Consider the following 15,860-nt stretch of genomic DNA (forward strand, 5'->3'; position numbering starts at 1 on the left):
ATTGTTATTCACAATATAACCATTCGGGCGCATGATCAGCGGGGGCGTGCATAAGTTGTGCCATTATATGTTGATCAGAAATTAGAATAATGACCACCTCCATTTGTTGAACGATCATCTGCTGCATATCGAAGGCGGTGATGATCATCGCTGAACTTGGCCCTTGCGCTGCTCCACTGATGCTGTTGTTGACACATTGTAGATGCGACTTTTTGTATACAGAGTCAAAATACTCAGTCGGGCGTTGACGCCATTGCAACAGCTTGCATGCTTGCTACACTCGTTGTCAATGGTGGAGTGGTCGTGCGAACATGGAAAGCCACTTCTTACGTGCGAATATGGTGGCACATGAGTCTAAGAGATGTGGGAGAGATGCATAGGGGAGGCACCACCATCAATAAAGACGTGGGAGGAGGAAGAAGCCAGTGTTCACTTGCGAGAGATGCTATGAATAGGGGGAGAGAAGCAAGGGGGGCAGATCAGAGGGTGCTACGTGTGGGGGGTGAAGCAGATGCAGAAGAGATAATTCTCATACTTGGAGGACAGCAAAGATGACATACACATTGGTTTGTCGTGGACAGAACTCCATGACGCCGTTGAAGGTAGAACTCCATGACGCCGTTGAAGGTGGTGAAGAGTGGAGGCTGCTATATCTTCTCAGCAGTTGGACGGGAATGTGCTCATGGACGAAGGCACCGAACGCCATGATGTGCAAGAGGCCTTGCCACCCAAAATAGTGAGCATTGTGCTAGAGGTAGAGTAGTGAGCTAGTTGCGCCTGCATTTTCTTGCTGGCAACAAGGCTCATGTCCTCCGAAATGAAGGCAGCATGTTGATCCTGCATTTGGGAAATATTCTTACCTGCACAATTGCTGCCTTCCTGATCGTTACACACACATTTTCATACGCAAAAAGTTACCTCTGTAGATAGGAGCAGCCTCCGTCCATGATATCTCATTATATACCGGCTCTTTCTCTCTCTCTTTCTCTCTCTCTCTCTCTCTCTCTCTCTCTCTCTCTCTCTCTCTCTCTCTCTCTCTACGGACTCTCAGTTTGAGCTACTTAATTGTCTGGACAAAATACTTTCATGGCAATATATTGAAGCAATGAAGACCATACATACAGAGTTCTTGTGACAAGAAATCACATAAAAGAGCCTGTGTGTGGGAACAATATTCCAACCGCATGAAGGATTCTAGTAAAAGCTCCAACATGCAGAAAACCATACATGCAAGGCCTTGACAGAAACTCCTAGATATGGCCCCCAAGTTAATAGGCACATGCTTTCAACACACTCAAAAAAGTATGTTGTTCTCACAGGTCAGATCTTGTCAATGTCCTTATCTTGAAATCATCACCAGCACCGTCATCTTCTTCATCCATGCCACTTGCAGTGAGGCGAACATTGTCAGGAAGCTCTCCATATGCCACGAGCAGACGAGCTTCATCAAGCTGATACTTGAGGATCACATCTACATCAGTCTTGTCATCCTGATAGTCACGCAGCCCACCGAGAATCATCTGCTGGGCTATAGAGAGGTAGGCATATTGTGTGTTGTGTGTGTTCCCATTTCTCCCATCCCAATGGTTAACTCGCGCGACGCCAACACCAAAACAAGAAGAGGTGCCAAAGGCATGCCCCAGCCGGCACCGAGAGGAAGTGACACGTAGCATCTCGGCTTCCCGTGACAACTACCAATTCTGGCAGCTTTAAACCTCACACCGACCACCCGAATCATCAACAAAAACCTTGTAAATTCCCCAAAATCCACTCTTCCCTAAATAACCTAGCCAGTGGCTAGTGGATTGTAAAAAAACTCTCCCCACCCCACTCTTTCCTCTCTCTCTATCTCTACCTTCTCTCTCTCTCTCTCTCTCTCTCTCTCTCTCTCTCTCTCTCTCTCTCTTACTAGAGAGGCATCTAGACCTTCTACAATGACCAATGGATATTTGCAAGGACCATTAGGTAAGGACCACCTCTCAAGCCTATATAAAGACGCCTCCGCTAAGCACAAAGAGAGACACAAGTGAAGGAGGAACACACTAGCTCCATGCACTCTACATTGTAAGCACCACTAAGCACATAATGCACCCCAAGCTAGAGAGTTCATGGCATCATGTTGAGTTGCAAGCTTGGGCATTTTAGCATTGGCAACATCACCATTTTTTCCATTATCCACCACACCATGGTTGACCATATGGCACTCGCATTCCATCAGGCATCCCTACTGCCAAGAGCCAAGTTTGTAATAGTCAAGACCACCATTTGTAAGTATCATCATCACCAATAAAAGTATGCAATGCTGTCTTGATCCCTGGGCCCATTCTCTCTTCTCCTTAGTTTTGTTTTCCCACATTTGCGGGATATTTCGTATCTTGTATATCACTCTGCTTGCGCTCCATCACGTTCGGCCTCTCCAATCAAACAGTATGCTCCATTACGACCTTGTCCCATACCTCTCTCATACACACTCCTGACTGTTGACTAGGCATTTTTTACATGTGGACGTTTGTTGTATCACCATTTCATATTGGTTACCTAGAGGGAATCTCACTTTTGCTACCCTAGGTCATGTATGTCAACGTCCTAGCCGCACTTATGCTAGGTGGTGCCCCTCTCTACCTATAGGATTACTCCTACCTTGACATGATGCTTGGGGGTGTTCAGGCTATGTGTGGTGTAGAGGCCACCCCATATCGCATGTTATTTCCAGCTATCATTTTCTTGGCGCCCCCACCGAGGATCCTTTCATGAAACCCTCCAGCTTACAAGACTGAAACCCCTAAACTTTTGTGGATGGATGACTGGTTAGCAGGGTTTGCTAACTGGATGATAGAAGAAGAAGAGCTCCAAGCACAACTAGACAAATTTCGCATCTCCATCAAAGCTGGAGTGCCAGGCATAAGGGTAATAAAGTTGCAGTGGGAGACTCAACCAACACGCCAAACTCAGTGGATATACATAGGCCGGGTGCTAAGAAGAAGAAGGAGAAAGTCGAGACCATGTCCGCAACCTACAACCAACCCGCAACAACAAGATGGAGGGAGCTGCACAATAGACAAATCAACACTATTCTACTTCGAGAATTGGGTAACTCAAGTCACCGAGGTAATTATCATAGTCAGTTTCTAAGTCACACCTGATGCTGCAGCACAGATAACGGAAGCACATGCTCATGCTCTCACTAGAGAGACTAGGGATCTACTGAGCTTGTTTCAGGAAAGAACACCACCCTCTCCCACAAGCTTGGGCAGTGACTAAGCACCTCTAAGCTTCACATGAATCAATACAACTTAACTCAAGACAGATCACACATTCCGATACGGTACGTTCAATCAAGGTAATACTGGACTTGAAGGCTCACTACCAGCACGTCATCGACACCATGTTGGGTGGGGAGCGCTTCTTTGAGGTTCTGGCATCAGATCAGGCATTTGTCTTACCTTTGGTACAAGGAAATATACCGTTTGAGATTTTAATCTATGTTCTAGTGTAAAAAGGGTATTCACACCTCCTTGTAAAGAAGAAAAAAAAAACTTTTGATTGCAAGCTAAGAAGTGTGTATTTCTAGCTCTCTCTCTCATTAATCATGGCAAGTGTAGCATCCCCAATATTTGAAGGAAAGAAGGGGGAGGATTTGGTAACAGATTTCCTAGATGACTTTGAAGTAGCATGTGTAGTAAGTAACAAAGGTACAGATGGAGCGCGGGCTATAGTCTTTGCATCTCATGAAGCTATAAGTTAGGTCATGGTACAACACACTTCCACAAGAAACTAAGGATGACTGGGAGCCCTTAAAAACTGCTGTTAAGAGGCACTTTGGGGGAGGTACCACTTCAGAGAAGCTGTGGGACAAGTTGAGAGACTTAAATCAGGAGGGTTTTTAAGAATATTCTACCTATGAGTCCAAATTTGTGGATTTGTGGGAACGGTGGATTGAGTCACTGGCAAGAGGGGAAGCTGCACCCAATTTCCTCAAAAGGGACCGGTTCACGCATGGCTTATGGCCGCTTCTCAAGGAGAAGGTGAAGGGTAGATTCCTAGCTACGTACGAGCTAGCTCGAGATCTCTTGCCTTAAGGATAAGAAGCTGCGGATGAAAGCCAAAGAAACCGAGTCAATAGAAGTAGGAACATTGCGTTGACCAACAACCACAACAACCACCATCGGCTCCTGGGGTAAGAAATGACCAACAAGATATGTTGGCCCATATTACTGACCAACTACAGAATTTGTCTATCCACTTGATACAGCAAGGAAGGAATCAAGAAATAGATAAAGACCCAGGAAGAGCACAACGACAAAAGAGGGAGCATCACTACTACAACTGCAGAGAAGATGGTCACGATATGTACTACTGTCCCAAACCGCGACAAAACTATATATAATAGAGGAGGTATGAGGAACCAGTTGTCACCCCCTAGAAAGAGAACACCCCCACCCCGAGAAATAGCCCCACCAACACAAATTCCATGTCCACCCCAGGCACCACCACAAGCACCCATTCCACCTCTTCCATCGGCACCACCACCTGATCACCCTGTAAACATCATAAGGCTAGAAGAGAAAGCTGGAAAGGCCATAGTAGTGGATACACCCAGAGTAAAGGAGAGGGATAAGGGTAAGGAGAAGGTAACCTTTGTAGAACCATTTGAAGCCATGACTGTAAAGAGATCTAGGAGGGAGAAGGCTACACAATTTGATGATGAGAGAAGCATGGAAGGAGAGATTAGCAAGAGGCCATCAAGGACACGATGGAAATTAGGCATCACCAACTTCCAGTTAGGGGAAAGTTCTAGACCCTATGATCTAACATTGGATGTGGCAGACCAAGGACCAAAGATTACATGGCCACACCTGCTACATCTCACACCAAAGGTAAGGCGGCAATGGTCCAAAATGGTAAGTACAAGGCGCTTTAAAGAAAAGGTACCCAGAGCAATTTCGGGTTGCAACATGGATGACACCCTTCCAATTGTCGATTTCAACATAAAGGGTAAGAGGGTTGGAAACACCTACATTGATGGAGGTGCAAAATTTTTTGTGATGAGTGAAGCTATGGTGCTTCCGCTAGGGCTCGAGGTTGATAGGCCTTCTCCATGTAAAGCAAAGATGGCAAACAATGCAAAAGTAAAATGTGCAGGTGTGGTAAGTGATGTGAAGATAAAATCTTTCAACACTGAGGTAGAAGTATATGTTTTTGTGATGCCTACTAAGGGGGAGGGTTATCTGTTGATGGCCATGAAGGCAAAATAGGACTGGGACACTGGACTTCTACGCATGACTGGTAAGAAAGGGGAGACAATCTACTACGACATGAAGACTGGCAAGCAGAAGCAAATGGACCTAGAGACATCAACAGATGAAACCACTAGTGAGTCTTCCACTTCTGAGGAGGAGACCACATCCACCGACAAAAGCGACAGTTCCATCGATGTGATGGGTATCATCATGAAGGATCCACAAAAGGTAAGCACAACTGGCGGTTCGTCACCAGAAGGGAAAAGCAACAAAGATTAAAGTAAATCACCTGGCCTAAGAGAAAGTAGGTTGAAGGGTATGTTGTCTATGGAATTAACAATTGAGACGAAAGATAATTTTTTGCAAATGTTGATGGGATTTCTTGACCTTTTCATTGACAACTATGAAAGAATCACAGGTATTACAGTAGTGGAACACCATATTAAGTTGAAGGAAGGGGTAAAACCAATTGTGCAAAAGCTACAACGACTGGGGGTCATACAAGAAAAGGCACTCCTGGCCGAGGTAAGGAGATACTAGAAGCTGGTTTCATCTATCCTGTAGAAAACTCAGAGTGGGTGTCACCCATAGTAGTGACGCCTAAAAAGAATGGTAAGTGGAGGGTCTGCGTTGACTACAAACCACTAAATGCAGCTACAAAGAGAGACCACTTTCCTCTCCCTTTCTTGGATGAAATTCTGAATGAAGTGGCGGGTTTTGAATGCTACACCGTGTGTGATGGTCATTCTAGTTATTTTCAAATATGCATAGCCTTGGAAGATCAGATAAAAACCACTTTCATTATGCCATGGGGTTGTTTTGCATATAGAGTTATGCCATTTGGTCTCGCAAATGCACCTACCACATTCCAAAGATATGTCACGTATTTTCAAATATGCATAGCCTTGGAAGATCAGATAAAAACCACTTTCATTATGCCATGGGGTTGTTTTGCATATAGAGTTATGCCATTTGGTCTCGCAAATGCACCTACCACATTCCAAAGATATGTCACATATGTCTTTCAACCGTTCTTTGGAACATCCATAAGAGTGTTCACTGATGATTTTTGTATATATAGCCCTCGCATTTCACACTTAGAAAAGGTAACTGAGGGTTTGGCAAGGTTGCAAGGCCTAGGTGAGCAATTAAATGTGGACAAGTGCCACATTGGGGAAAGTAGAGTCATTCTGCTAGGCCATGAAATTTTACTGCAAGGTATCAACGCTGATCTAAGTAAGGTGTCCGCACTCATAGCCCTACCTTCACCAACAATCGCACGTCAACTGGTCTCTTTTTTACAAAAGGAGGTACTTGAGTAGATTCATACATCTACTATCACAACATGTTCTACCACTACAACAGCTCACTCAAAGATCAACTATCACCTGGGACGAGGAGAGCGAACATCACTACAACAAGGTAAAGGAGGTCTTAGCCACCCTACCAACTATCTCACCACCTAAGTGGGATGAAACATTCTATGTTACCTCAAGTGTGGGTGATGACTCCTTGGGGGCTGTGCTACTCTAAAAGGATACAACAACATCTTTCATGAGGCCAATTTACTTCTCCAGTCAAATGATGACAGCAACAGAGAAAGGTTTCACCCATGTGGAACACCTAGTCCTGTGAATCTTTGATGCACCTACATCCCAATTCTTAGTCTAAGTGGCCAGTGGTGGATCTAGGATCTACTTATCCCACAAATATTATGTAAAATCACAAGTGTTATGATGACCAAGTGTTGAATGGACATAGATTTAAGACATGGTTAGAATGGCCAAGTGCTGGATCTAGGAGACACCAACAATAAGATCCACATTTCAAGTCTTCATTATAATGGCCAAGTGGTGAATCTTTGATGCACCTACTTCCCATTTCTTAGTCTAAATGGCCAAGTGGTGGATCTGGGATCTACTCATCCCACAAACATTGTGTAAAATTACAAGTGTTATGATGACCAAGTGTTGAATGCACCTAGCTTTAAGACGTGATTAGAATGGCCAACTAGTGGATCTAGGAGACACCAACAATTGGATCCACAATTTCAAGCCCTCGGTATAATGGCCAAATGGTGGATCTTTGATGGACCTACTTCCCAATTCTTAGTCTAACTAGCCAGTTGGTGTATCTACGATCTACTTATCCCACAAACATTGTGTAAAATTACAAATGTTATGACGGCCAAGTGTTGAATGCACTTAACTTTAAATCATGGTTAGAATGGACAAGAGGTGGATCTAAGAGACACCAACAATTGGATTCACAATTCAAGCCATTGTTTTATAATGGCCATGTGGTGGATCTTTGATGCACCTACATCCCAATTCTTAGTCTAAGTGGCCAGTGGTGGATCTAGGATCTACTTATCCCACAAATATTATGTAAAATCACAAGTGTTATGATGACCAAGTGTTGAATGCACATAGATTTAAGACATGGTTAGAATGGCCAAGTGCTGGATCTAGGAGACACCAACAATAAGATCCACATTTCAAGTCTTCATTATAATGGCCAAGTGGTGAATCTTTGATGCACCTACTTCCCATTTCTTAGTCTAAATGGCCAAGTGGTGGATCTGGGATCTACTCATCCCACAAACATTGTGTAAAATTACAAGTGTTATGATGACCAAGTGTTGAATGCACATAGCTTTAAGACATGATTAGAATGGCCAACTGGTGGATCTAGGAGACACCAACAATTGGATCCACAATTCAAGCTCTCATTATAATGGCCAACTGGTGGATCTACGATCTAATTATCCCACAAACATTGTATAAAATTACAAGTGTTATGATGACCAAGTGTTGAATGTACCTAGCTTTAAGACATGATTAGAATTGCCAACTGGTGGATCTAGGAGACACGAACAATTGGATCCAAAATTCAAGCCCTCGGTATAATGGCCAAGTGGTGGATCTTTGATGGACCTACTTTCCAATTCTTAGTATAAATGGCCAACTGGTGTATCTAGGATCTACTTATCCCACAAACATTGTGTAAAATTACAAGTGTTATGATGGCCAAGTATTGAATGCACCTAACTTAAAGACATGGTTAGAATGGCCAAGTGGTGGATCTTTGATGCACATACTTACCATTTCTTAGTCTAAATGGCCAAGTGGTGGTTCTAGGATCTACTCATCCCACAAACATTGTGTAAAATTCCAAGTGCTATGATGACCAAGTGTTGAATGCGCCTAGTTTTACAACATGGTTAGAATGGCCAAGTGCTAGATCTAGAAGACACCAAAAATTGGATCCACAATTCAAACCTTTGTTATAATGGCCAAGTGTTGGATCTTTGATGCACCTACTTTCCAATTCTTAGTCTAAATGGCCAAACATTGATGTAGGAGACACCAACAATTGGATCCACATTTCAAGTCTTCATTATAATGGCCAAGTGGTGGATCTTTGATGCACATACTTCCCATTTCTTAGTCTTTTTGGTCAAGTGGTGGATCTAGGATCTACTCATCCCACAAACATTGTGTGAACTTACAAGTGTTATGATGACCAAGTGTTGAATGCACCTAGCTTTCAGACATGGTTAGAATGGCCAAGTGGTGGATTGAGGAGACAACAACCATAGGATCCACAATTCAAGCCTTCGTTATAATGGCCAAGTGGTGGATCTTTGATGCAACTACTTCCCAATTCTTATTATAAATGGCCAAGTGATGGATCTAGGATCTACTTATCCCACAAACATTGTGTAAAATTATAAGTGTTATGATGGCCAAGTGTTCAATGCACTTAACTTTAAGGCATGTTTAGAATGGACAAGAGGTGGATCTAGGAGACACCAAGAATTGGATTCACAATTTAATCCGTTGTTTTATAATGGCCATGTGGTGAATCTTTGATGCACCTACATTCCAATTCTTAGTCTAAGTGGCCAAGTCGTGGATCTAAGATCTACTTATCCCTTAAATATTGTGTAAAATTACAAGTGTTATGATGACCAAGTGTTCAATGCACTTAGCTTTAAGACATGGTTAGAAAGTCCAAGTGGTGGATCTAGGAGACACCAACAATTCGATCCACATTTCAAGTATTCATTATAATGGCCAAGTGGTGGATCTTTGATGCACATACTTCCCATTTCTTAGTCTAAATGGCCAAGTGGTGGATCTAGGATCTACTCATCCCACAAACATTGTGTAAGATTACAAGTGTTATGATGACCAAGTGCTGAATGCAACTAGCTTTAAGACATGATTAGAATGGCCAACAAGTGGATGTAGGAGACACCAATAATTGGATCCACAATTCGCCCTCATTATAATGGCCAAGTGGTGGATCTTTGATGGACCTACTTCTTAATTCTTAGTCTAAATGGCCAACTAGTGGATCTAGGATCTACTTATCCCACAAACATTGTATAAAATTACAAGTGTTATGATGACCAAGTGTTGAATGCACCTAGCTTTAAGACATGATTAGAATGGCCAGCTGGTGGATCTAGGAGACATTAACAATTGGATCCACAATTCAAGCCCTCGGTATAATGGCCAAGTGGTGGATCTTTGATGGACCTACTTCACAATTCTTAGTCTAAATGGCCAACTGGTGTATCTAGGATCTACTTATCCCACAAAAATTGTGTAAAATTACAAGTGTTATGATGGCCAAGTTTTGAATGCACCTAACTTAAAGAGATGGTTAGAATGGCCAAGTGGTGGATCTAGGAGACACCAACAATTGGATCCATATTTCGAGCCTTCGTTATAATGGCCAAGTGGTGGATCTTTGATGGACCTAATTTCTAATTGTTAGTCTAAATGGCCAAGTGGTGGTTCTAGGATCTACTCATCATGCACCTAGTTTTAAGACATGGTTAGAATGGCCAAGTGGTGGATCTAGAAGACACCAACAATTGGATCCACAATTGAAACCTTTGTTATAATGGCCAAGTCTTGGATCTTTGATGCACCTACTTTCCAATTCTTATTCTAAATGGCCAAGTGGTGGATCTAGGATCTACTCATCCCACAAACATTGTGTAAAATTACAAGTGTTATGATTACCAAGTGTTGAATGCACCTAGCTTTAAGACATGGTAAAAATGGCCAAGTGGTGGATCTAAGAGATACCAACCATTGAATCCACAATTCAAGCCTTCGTTATAATGGCCAAGTGGTGGATCTTTGATGCAACTACTATCCAAATCTTAGTATAAATGGCCAAGTGGTGGATCTAGGATCTACTTATCCCACAAACATTGTGTAAAATTACAAGTGTTATGATGGCCAAGTGTTGAATGCACATAACTTTAAGGCATGGTTAGAATGAATAGGAGGTGGATCTAGAAGACACCAACAATTGGATTCACAATTCAAGCCGTTGTTTTATAATGGCCATGTGGTGGATCTTTGATGCACCTACATCCCAATTGTTAGTCTAAATGGCCAAGTGGTGGATCTAGGATCTACTTATCCCACAAATGTTCTGTAAAATTACAAGTGTTATGATGACCAAGTGTTGAATGCACCTAGTTTTAAGACATGGTTAGAATGGCCAAGTGGTGGATCTAGGAGACACCAAGAATTGGATCCACATTTCAAGTTTTCATTATAATGGCCAAGTGGTGGATCTGTGAGATCCCCAACCCGCCAATACCAAGATCGGGATGGGATCCTTGATAAGTCTCTAGGTCTGATAAAAATCAGAGTCTCTAAACAAGAAAAATGCAAGGAATAGACCTTTACCATTGACAATGGTTTGGGTCTATAGCCTTAGAAGGAGACCTAGTCCTGTCTCGCAGCGGAAACGGGACAACGTATTAAAAGTAAAAAAAAACTATTTCGGCCCGATAACTTCCATAAATTTGGCTAAGGTATGCTCGACCCCCTAACATATGTGAGTGCACAGCCGTTGGTGGACTCCTCTTCCAAGTGAAGATGTTGTCCAAACGTTTTTAGTGTGCGGGGATGGATAGTTACCTGACTAATCAGGTCCACCCGTCCATGATTGACAACCTTAGTCAATCTCCACTTACCACTCCGCACTCACACATGATTCATTTATTTTCTACTTACTATCACATTGTTTTAACACTTAAAATAATGGTTTCTTTTAACGTTCCATCACAGTAATTCCTTCAGTCAAATATTAAAGACAACATTGAAAGCATTCTTTTAGAAAACAGACATCTTTAAACTTAAGACAGGGTACTGTCAATCAAAACATTGTCCATAATAACCATGACCAGTACTCTTCTTGTCTCAAGATCATTTAAGGGTGAAAAAACGGCACCCATTCCTTATTCAGAAACCGGAGTGGATAAACCCCCACCCAAGGTTCTTGGTGCCCATACACGTACCAGTTGCCCATACAACCGGGTGACTCCCCTAGGATAAAAAAAAGGTATCCTAACTTATGTAGAAACATCAAGACATGACACGGAGTAGAAACTCATCGTTCATGGGGATAACTGACTTATCCATGGGGATCAATTTATACCAACGAGTCGGAGGTGTCTTGAGACAAGCTGTCTTAAGGATGATCAATAATATCTTTCCTAATTCAACGAGTTTTAACCCAAACAATTCTTTCCTACTTTATAAACAATTGCACGTTGGTTTCTTGGAAGATACCTTCCATTTTTAAGCCACTTTTACCTTTCCTAATTTTTACTCCTTTTTTTCGTATGCAATGTTAATACTTAAGAAAAACATGAATTATTTAAACTTAATTATAACGGAGACCCACCTGGGACTGATCTGGCATTTGTTGTAGCACCGAGGCCTGTACACTCTCATCAGTAGGCCTAATACTAGGTCTGGCTTCTTTGTCGTGCGAAGTTCTAGTTCTTTTTGGAGCTCCGTCCTCATCATTAGATTTAAGATTTGCTCTGGTCCTTTTAGGTGCCATAACTTCTTTCATTAAAAAAACATCTAATCATTAGGTTATACATCTAAAAGAACATCTATTCATGAAGTGTTATGACCAAGTGTTGAATGCACCTAACTTTAAGACGTGGTTAGAATGGCCAAGTGGTGGATCTAGGAAACACCAACAATTGGATCTACATTTCAAGACATTGTTATGATGGCCAAGTGCTGGATCTTTGATGCACCTACTTCCCAATTCTTAGTATAAATGGCCAAGTGGTGGATCTAAGATCTACTTATCCCACAAACATTGTGTAAAATTACAAGCATTATGGTGGCCAAGTGTTGAATGCACCTAGCTTTAAGACATGGTTAGAATGGAGAAGAGGTCGATCTAGGAGACACCAGCAATTGTATCCACATTTCAAGCCTTCGTTAAAATGGCCAAGTGGTGGATCTTTCATGCACCGACTTTAGAATTTTTAGTCTAAATGACCACGTGGTGGATCTAGGATCTACTCATCCCACAAACGTTGTGTAAAATTACAAGTGTGATGATGGCCAAGTGTTGAATGCACCTAACTTTAAGACATGGTTAGAATGGCGAAGTGGTGGATCTAAGAGAGACCAACAATTGGATCCACATTTCAAGCCTTCATTATAATGGCCAGGTGGTTGATCTTTGATGCACCTACTTCCTAATTCTTTGTCTAAATGGCCAAGTGGTTGATCCTAGATCCACCACTTGGCCATTCTAACCATGTCTTAGATCCTAGATCCTATATCCTAGATCCTAAATCCACCAGTTGGCCATTACGACTAAGAATTGGGAAGTAGGTGCATCAAAGATCCGCCACTTGGCCATTATAACGACGGCTTGAATTGTGGATCCAATTTTTGGTGTCTCCTAGATCCACCAATTGGCCATTCTAACCATGTCTTAAAGCTAGGTGCATTCAACAGATGGTCATCATAACACTTGAAATTTTACAGAATGTTTGTGGGATGAGTAGATCCTAGATCCACCATGTGGCCATTAAGACTAAGAATTGGGAAGTAGGTGCATCAAAGATCCACCACTTCGCCATTATAATAAAGGCTTGAATTGTGGATCCAATTGTTGGTGTCTCTTAGATCGACCATGTGGCCATTCTAACCATGTCTTAAAGTTAGGTGCATTCAACACTTGACCATCATAACACTTATAATTTTACATAATGTTTGTGGGATAAGTAGATCCTAGATCAACCACATGGTCATTTAGACTAAGAATACGAAAGTCGGTGCATGAAAGATCCACCACTTTTCCATCATAACAACGGCTTGAAATGTAGATCCAATTGTTGGTGTTTTCGAAATCCACCACTTGGCCATTCTAACCATATCTTAAAGTTAGGTGCATTCAATACTTGGCGATCATAACACTTGTAATTATACACAATGTTGGTGGGATGAGTAGATCCTAGATCCACCACTTGGCCATTTAGACTAAGAATTGGGAAGTAGGTACATCAAAGATCCAACACTTGCCCATTACAATGACGGCTTGCATTGTGGATCTAATTGTTGGTGTCTCGTAGATCCACCAATTGGCGATTCTAACCGTGTCTTAAAGCTAGGTGCATTCAACACTTGGTCATCATAACACTTGTAACTTTATACAATGTTTGAAGGATGAGTAGATCCTACATCCACCACATGGCCATTTAGACTAAGAACTGAAAACTAGGTGCATCAAAGATCCACCACTTGGCCATTATAACGACAACTTGAATTGCGGATCTAATTGTTCCTGTATCGTAGATCCACCAATTGGAAATTCTAACCATGTCTTAAATCTAGGTGCATTCAACACTTGGTCATCATAACACTTGTAACTTTATACAATGTTTGAAGGATGAGTAGATCCTAGATCCACCACATGGCCATTTAAACTAGGAACTGGGAAGTAGGTGCATCAAAGATCCACCAATTGACCATTATAACGACGGCTTAAATTGTGGATCTAATTGTTGGTGTCTCGAAGATCCACCAATTGGTGATTCAAACCGTGTCTTAAAGCTAGGTGCATTCAACACTTGGTCATCATAACACTTGTAACTTTATACAATGTTTGAAGGATGAGTAGATCCTAGATCCACCACATGGTCATTTAGACTAAGAACTGGGAAGTAGGTGCATCCAAGATCCACCACTTGGCCATTATAACAATGGCTTGAATTGTGGATCCAATTTTTGGTGTCTCCTAGATCCACCAATTGGCCATTCTAACCATGTCTTAAAGCTAGGTGCATTCAACAGATGGTCATCATAACACTTGAAATTTTACAGAATGTTTGTGGGATGAGTAGATCCTAGATCCACCATGTGGCCATTTAGACTAAGAATTGGGAAGTAGGTGCATCAAAGATCCACCACTTCGCCATTATAATAAAGGCTTGAATTGTGGATCCAATTGTTGGTGTCTCTTAGATCGACCATGTGGCCATTCTAACCATGTCTTAAAGTTAGGTGCATTCAACACTTGACCATCATAACACTTATAATTTTACATAATGTTTGTGGGATAAGTAGATCCTAGATCCACCACATGGTCATTTAGACTAAGAATACGAAAGTCGGTGCATGAAAGATCCACCACTTTTCCATCATAACAACGGCTTGAAATGTAGATCCAATTGTTGGTGTTTCCGAAATCCACCAGTTGGCCATTCTAACCATGTCTTAAAGTTAGGTGCATTCAACACTTGGCGATCATAACACTTGTAATTTTACACAATGTTCCTGGGATAAGTAGATCCTAGATCCACCACTTGGCCATTTAGACCAAGAATTGGGAAGTAGGTACATCAAAGATCCAGTACTTGGCCATTATAACGACGGCTTGAATTGTGGATCTAATTGTTGGTATCTCGTAGATCCACCAATTGGCGATTCTAACCATGTCTTAAAGCTACGTGCATTCAACACTTGGTCATCATAACACTTGTAACTTTATACAATGTTTGAAGGATGAGTAGATCCTAGATCCACCACATGGCCATTTAGACTAAGAACTTGGAAGTAGGTGCATCAAAGATCCACCACTTGACCAGTATAACAAAGGCTTTGAGTTGTGGATTGTTGGTGTCTCCTATATCCATCACGTGGCCATTCTAACCATGTCTTGAAGTTAGGTCCATTTAACACGTGGCCATCATAACACTTGTAATTTTACACAATGTTTATGGGATGAGTAGATCTCAGATCATCCACTTGGCCATTTAGACTAATAATTGGGATGTAGGTGCATCAAAGATCCACCACTTGTCCATTATAACAACGGCTTGAATTGTGGATCCAATTGTTGGTGTCTCATAGATCCACCACTTGTCCATTCTAACCATGTCTTATAGCTAGGTGCATTCAACGCTTGGTCCTCATAGAACTTGTAATTTTACAAAATGTTTGTGGGATGATTTGATCTTAGAACCACCACTTGGTCATGTAGGCTAAGAAATGGGAAGTAGGTGCATCAAACATCCACCACTTGGCCATTATAACAACGGCTTGAATTGTGGATCCAATTGTTGGTGTTTTCTAGATCAACCACTTGGCCATTATAACCATGTCTTAAAGTAAGGTGCATTCAACACTTGGCCGTCATAACACTTGTAATTTTACACAATGTTTGTGTGATGAGTAGATCCTAGATCCACCACTAGCCCATTTAGACTATGAATTGGGATGTAGGTGCATCAAAGATCCACCACTTGGCCATTATCAAACCATGGCT

At 41.9% G+C, this 15,860-nt stretch overlaps 2 pseudogenes; one reads left to right on the forward strand and one right to left on the reverse strand.

The window, feature by feature from the left end:
* Nucleotides 1–202: 202 nt before the first annotated feature.
* On the forward strand, nt 203–937 carry LOC147449303 (uncharacterized; annotated as a pseudogene).
* A 383-nt stretch (nt 938–1,320) lies between these two features.
* LOC147449304 (eukaryotic translation initiation factor 1A pseudogene) lies at nt 1,321–1,673 on the reverse strand (annotated as a pseudogene).
* Nucleotides 1,674–15,860: the final 14,187 nt, after the last annotated feature.

Source organism: Adiantum capillus-veneris, chromosome 10, assembly GCF_014529385.1.
Source record: "Adiantum capillus-veneris isolate H3 chromosome 10, ASM1452938v2, whole genome shotgun sequence".
Taxonomy (NCBI): Eukaryota; Viridiplantae; Streptophyta; class Polypodiopsida; order Polypodiales; family Pteridaceae; genus Adiantum; species Adiantum capillus-veneris.